The 6,399-nt window shown below is 38.6% G+C and overlaps 1 non-coding gene across 1 annotated transcript; it reads right to left on the reverse strand.

Moving 5' to 3' along the window:
• Nucleotides 1–5,828: 5,828 nt before the first annotated feature.
• On the reverse strand, nucleotides 5,829–5,901 carry TRNAV-AAC (transfer RNA valine (anticodon AAC)). The gene has a single exon. It is a non-coding gene; the product is annotated as a tRNA-Val (tRNA).
• Between the last annotated feature and the right edge of the window lie 498 nt (nucleotides 5,902–6,399).

Raw genomic sequence — 6,399 nt, forward strand, 5'->3', positions numbered from 1 at the left:
TGAAACCTTAATCCCAAGATTCTGATTGTCGGTCTGGGGCTGGGTCTGGGCTTCTGTGTGGCGTCAGTGCTCCCCAGGTGGGAGTGACACAGAGCCTGGGTTGCAGATGCTGAGTTAGGGTGCTTCCTCCTTCTCCAATCGCCTGTTTTGTCTCGGGGTCCGCTCCAGCTTCACCTCCAAACACTCTTCATTTGGGTCTGTCTATTCCTAGTGGCCAGTCCTCCCTTTCAGACTCAGCTTTTCTTATTTCTCTCTCTTGAGGTTTTTTTTTTTTTTTGGACCTTTTTTTTTTCCCTTTGCAATCTGTCCTCACTCAGAAATCCCATGCTGATCACGTGCATGAGAATTTCCTTTTTACTGCTGAGAAGTACTGTTTCGTATGAATATACTACAATTGATTTATGCGTTGACCAGCTGGACGTTTGTGTTCTTATTAGGTTTTGTCGATTATTAATAAAAATTCTTTAAACATTCAGGTACAAGTTTTTATGTGTATTATAATTTTTTAATTTATTTGGGTAAATATGTAGGAGGGAAACGACTGGCTCATTATAACAAGGGTGTGTTTAAGTTCATACAAAAATGCAAACTATTTTCCAAAGTGGCAATGCCACCGATATATGAGAGACCCAGTTACTCTACATTCTCAATAGCGCTTGGTATTGTCAGATATTATTCCTTTATAAAAGGTAGTGGTATCTCTTTGTGGTTTTAAATTGCTTTTCCCTAATGCTGAGCATATTTTCAGGTGCTTATTTGCCTTCTGTATCTTGTCTTTTGTGTAGCGTCTGTTTAAATATTTTCTAATTTTCTACTGACTTGTTTGGTTACTTCTAATTGACCTGTAAGAAATTGTTATATATTCTGTATACCAGAATTTTCTCTCCGTCTGTGGGATTTTATTTTCATGTAAGTTAATATCTTTCTAAGGGCAAAAGTCTTTAATTTTGCTGAAGTCTAATTTACCAATGTTTCTTTCTTTTTAAATTTATACTTTTTGTGTTCTAATAAGTATTTATCTAACCCAAGGTCACACATATTTCTGCTTATTTTTTTCTTCTAGAAATTTTATAGTTTAAATTTTTACATTTAAGCATATGATAGATTTCAATTTAATTTGAATAGATGATTCAAGGTGCAGGCTGAGGTTTTTTTGTGTTTTTGTTTTTGCTTTTGTTTTCCATGTGGACATTCAATTGTTCCAATACCAGTTGTTGACAAGACTATCTCTGCTTCATTGAACAGCACTGGCACTTTATCAAAATCAGTTGACCATAAATGTCGGGTCTATTTCTGGACTCTCCAATCTGATTCATTGATTCATGGTCTTAATTACTATAGTTCTTTATAGTAAGTCTTATAATGAGTCTTACAGTGAGTCTTCCAATTTTGTTCAGTCTCAAAATTGTTTTTATTATTCTAAGAATAATAATTTTAACAATAATTATTATTATTTTATTTATTCATGGCTGCATGACAATTTACCCAAAACATAGAGGCTTAAAATAACAAACATTTATTATCTCACAATTTCTGTGAGTCAGGAATTCAGAGCAACTTACTTGGGTTTTTCTGGATAAAGGTCTCTTATAGGTTGCAGTCAAGTATTTAGCCAGAGCTGCAATCATCGGAAGGGCTGCCTGGGCTAGAAGATTCATTTCCAAGTCTATTTACATGGCTCTTGGCCGCAGACTTCAGTGAGGGGTCTCAGCACGTGGAGTTCTTCGTAAGGCTTCTCACATTTGGCAGCTGGCTTTTTCCCCAAAGTGAAGGAAGAGGGAGTGTGTGTGTGAAGGGAAAGAGAGAAAGTGACGTGGCGCCTTTTGTAATTTACTTTCAGAAGTGACATATCATTATTTCTGCCACATTCTATTGGTCACACAGACTAACCTGGATGCCAGGATCATTGGGGGTCATCTTGGGGGCTAGCTACTACACTATGTCCTTTGCCTGTCTGCATAAACTTCAAAATCAACTTGTTGACTGCTACCAAAAAAAAAGGGAAAAAAAGAGCCTGTGGTGGTTTTGATTGAGATTTCATTGAATCTAAAGATCAATTTGGGAAGAACTGATATGTTAACAATATTGAATCTTCTAACCCATGAGCACAGTATCTCTCCATTTATTTAGGTCCTCTGTGATTCTTGTCATCAATGCTTTGTAGTTTTCAGCATAGAAATCTTGTAAGGTTATTTTTCAGTTTTCCACTTTCTGGCCCTGGGAAGCCAAGACTGGACTCTGCTTCAAAGCCAGAGTGGAAATTGTCTGATTGTATGTTCATATTTCACTTGACGAAGTGTGTTGTCCAGTTACTTTCGATCTGTACCCCTTGAAATGTTTAGGAGTTTCCTCCTCTTCTTATCACTAACATTTTTTGGAAATTGACTAAGTGTCAAATCGCATTCGATGTTTAAACTCTGTTATCTGTTGATCACTAGTAAGGAAAAGGACCTTTGTTTTCATGTTTTGAACATAAATTTCCCATTTGTATGCTTTGGCAATGGTGACCATACGCTCTTGCTGACCTGACAGTCCCAGGGTATGCATGCTATAGGGTACATGAACAGCATTAGACGTAGAATATTTATTATGCTTACTGACACTTAGATTTAACTGTATTTTTCATTATTCTATTCTTCCCCAGACTTTCCAGCTTTCTCTTGCTTTCTGTTTGATCGATTGCATTTCTTTGTAATTTACTTCTTTTATGCATTATTTTTATTTCCGTGTGTGTGTGTTTAGCTTTAAATTTTTAGCATGCCTGCTGACTTGAAAAATCTAAAGTTAATCAATATTTCTACCCTCTACCTAAACAAAACAAGGAAGTTTGAATATTTTAACTTCCAACTATTATGCTCTGTTTTAGTTGATGTTATAGCCCATAGTTTCATTTTCCACTTTGCTTTTGTAAACACCAAGTCAGGTGTTTTCATTATTTGTCTTTTATATAGTCAATTTCTGCTTATGTTACCCACGTGTGCACCAATTTCTTTATTCACTATTATGTTTTGCATCTTACCATTTCCTTCTGGGATCAATTCCTTCTTACAATTTTTCTCTCAGTGGGATTCTATGAGTTGTAAACTCTTTTTAATATTTACTTTCCTAAAGACACTTTTATTTTTTCTTCACTTTTGAACAATAGTTTAGATCAAAATGTAATTTTGGTTCAGCAGTTATTTTTCCCCAGCATTTTGAAGACGTGTTCCATTATCCTCTGGGTTAAATATTGCTGTTGAGAAGTCTGCTGCCCATAACTATTGTTTGTGTATGGAAAACTCTTCTGTGTTTTCTCTTTAACTTTTGTATTCAGTAGTTTAACTATGATGTGTTTAGTTATAGATTTATTTTTATTTATTCTGCCTGAACATTATGCTTTGTAAAATATGATTAATCAAGTTTGTCATTAATTCTGGACAGCTTTCCTCTTGTGTATCCTCTCAGTTCCTTTCTTTTGGAACTTCTATTAGGCATTTCTGGTGGGTTTATCATTCCATTCTCTATTTTTACATTTTTTGTACTTTCCATCTCTTTTTCTGACATCATATTCTACTTTGGTTAAAGTCTCCTGATCCATCTTCTAATTCATTTATTATTTTTCTTCTGTTTCCAACATACTTCTATTGAGCTTTTAGTTCCAAAGTCTGAATTTTTAAAATTTTTATTTGGTTCATTGTAAAACCTGCTTGTTCTGTTTTCATACTGATGTATGCATGTATTAGAATCTACATTAGTTTTTAAAGGTCTTCATTTGTTTTAAACATATTCATTTTATATTGTCTTTCAGAGTGGTATTCTGTCATGTCAACTTTCTGCTGCTCAAATCATCCTGTTTTTTGCTGAATCTCACTCATGGTAGAACATTTCCATGTGTCTTCCTTGGTTCCCTAGGTCTTGGTTTCTTCTTTCATTTTTTTCTCTTTCTTTTCTTGAGAGTTCAGCTGTCCATTTAAAGATTATTTTTTTGTAAGTATCAAACGTTTATAGCTGCTTCTAGTGGTCTGAGATTTTCAGGTTGTAAAGATTTACCATCTTGCCAAAACCGTAAGCCTCAGCTCCTCTTGCTTAACAACCATGCTTCCCATCAGATAGGTAATCAGATGAGAGCAAAGGGTGTCACTTTGTCTTAAATGGGTCATTTCTATCTTTGCAAACTTCAAAACAAGACAGCAGCCATCTCCATTGACATCTGATTTTATTTTTAGCAATGTTGCTTTGACTGTGAGCATCGAGAACAAACAAAAAAATGAAAACGAAAGTGATTAAGCTTGGGAAGGTGGGGAGGGATTATACCAAGCACACGGGGGCATCTTAAGGACATGAGGAGAAGGAGGAGCCAAGCCTCAGGATGGACTAAAAAGCTATCAAGTGTCCAAACAGGGCTCATTTTGGATGTGTAGTCTCAACTCTCTCTGCACATCTGCCATATTCTTCTCTACTTCCTTTCAAATTGGCTTCCCCTGCTTCGCATGCATGTGGCCAACATGGCTATCAGCTTTCTGATAGCCCAGCTCGCTGGTTTCGTACTCTTCTGTGCGAGGGACCATCTCAGGCTGAAACTAGTCTCTTGGTCTCCTTCCTCCACTCCTGGAGGGAAGAGGATCAGATTGGGTCTGCTGGGTTATGAGTCTGTGTTAATCCTCCCATGTGTGGACAAGGAAGCAGGGCCATATAATAATATAAACACAGTTTCTGGACCACACTCCTACATCGGGCAGTAGTCAAAGAACTAGGTGACTGTGGATTGTGAAGCTGTCCCTAAAAGATAGTTACTATATCCCTAAGCAGAAATGTTATCCTTTGCATCATTTCTCACAAAGTGACCTGGAGGCTCGTAGGTAATAACAATGAAGGGAGGTAGAAAGAATTCTTAGCAGATGCTGTGAGCCTCAAATTGTGACGGGGCATTTCCCGTGAGAAGAAGAATAATGATCTAGAAACAGAAACGGGGAGGTAGCAGAAAGTTGACCCTTAAGTCTCTACCTTGTCTGGATGCTACAGGGTGAGCAGAGAGTAAGAGTTCCCCATTAAGAGGACTCTAGAGGAAGCCATGACCCCTGGGGGACCTGGGTTTTTGTTAGAGCAGGAAGATAGAGCGAGCACTGGCGACAAGGTTGAGTATACAGGACTTTTGTTAGTTTGTTTTTTTACAGTGCAGTAGGACTGGATGGGTTACAGGGGAAAGGATGGGGAAAAAGTAAATAGTGAGAGAGCAGCCGGCAGGAGGGGGTGGGAAGTGCACAGCAGCCTGGGGAGATGTCACAGGTGCACAAGAGCTGACACTGAGCGAGGAGGCAGGGACGAGCGTCACTGGGGAGAGCTGGGGCCCCCTGAAACTGGTGTTCAGGGGCCACTGGGTTTCACTGTCTTCGAACACATCTTCTATCTTCTGCCCCTTCCCTTTTTCCTGTTCTGTTCTTTCAGCTTTCATCAGCTCATCCTTGAAGATGCAAGGAATTCCCATTCCCTTGTCAGGCTTTCCCAGGGACATGCTAATCTGCTGTTCTTGCCTCCCTTCAGGTCTGCACCACTCGTTTGGTGATTCCTTTATGCACCACCTTGCGCTGTTGTCCTGAGCTGCCATCTATCCCCAGATCATCATTTAAGTACACACAGTTTATGTTTTGTTTTACCAATGAGACTGAAAGTTGCACGGGGCAGGAACATGTCTTGTGCGTGCGGGTGCCTGCTGCAGCATGGTGGGTAGTGATGTTCACGCCAGAGGTATTTTATATGTATTTATACAGACTACCTGGGTTCTTTTCTTTGTTTGTTGTTTATTTTTGAGGGTCATGAGGTTTATTTATTTAGTTATTTAGTTATTTTAACGGAGGTGCTGGGGATTGAACCCAGGACCTCGTGCATGTTAAGCACACGCTCTACCACTGAGCCATACCCTCCCCCCCGGTATCTGGGCTCTTGTTTATGATCTTTGGCACTTCCCTCTGTGACGTTCAGTTTTCCTAACTCTAAAGTAGAGATAATAACTCCTCTTTCCATTCATCTATTTTCTCTCTCAGTAGATATTTCATGAGCACCTACTGTGTGTCAGGGTGAGTGTGTGAAGTGAAAACGTATTAACAGGATCACTAGAAGCATCAGATAAGACATTGGGTGTGAAACATGCCATGAAAAGCAAGTACTTAAAAGGAAAGGCTTTATTTAAACATTCACACTTAGACATCGAAACATTAACTGAATTATTTTAGAAGCTCCCTCCTGAGTTCCTATAGCACTCTGAATATACAGTACCTATGTTTCAGCACTTACACGCTGTATTATAGTTATTTGTGTATATTTCCATCTCTGCCCCAGGCTGTGAGCCTCAACACTGAATCCCCAGCACTTAGCACAGTGCCCGCCATGTAATAGGTCTCAGTAAATATTTTAAATAAATTA

Source organism: Camelus bactrianus, chromosome 33, assembly GCF_048773025.1.
Source record: "Camelus bactrianus isolate YW-2024 breed Bactrian camel chromosome 33, ASM4877302v1, whole genome shotgun sequence".
In the NCBI taxonomy this organism is placed as follows: domain Eukaryota; kingdom Metazoa; phylum Chordata; class Mammalia; order Artiodactyla; family Camelidae; genus Camelus; species Camelus bactrianus.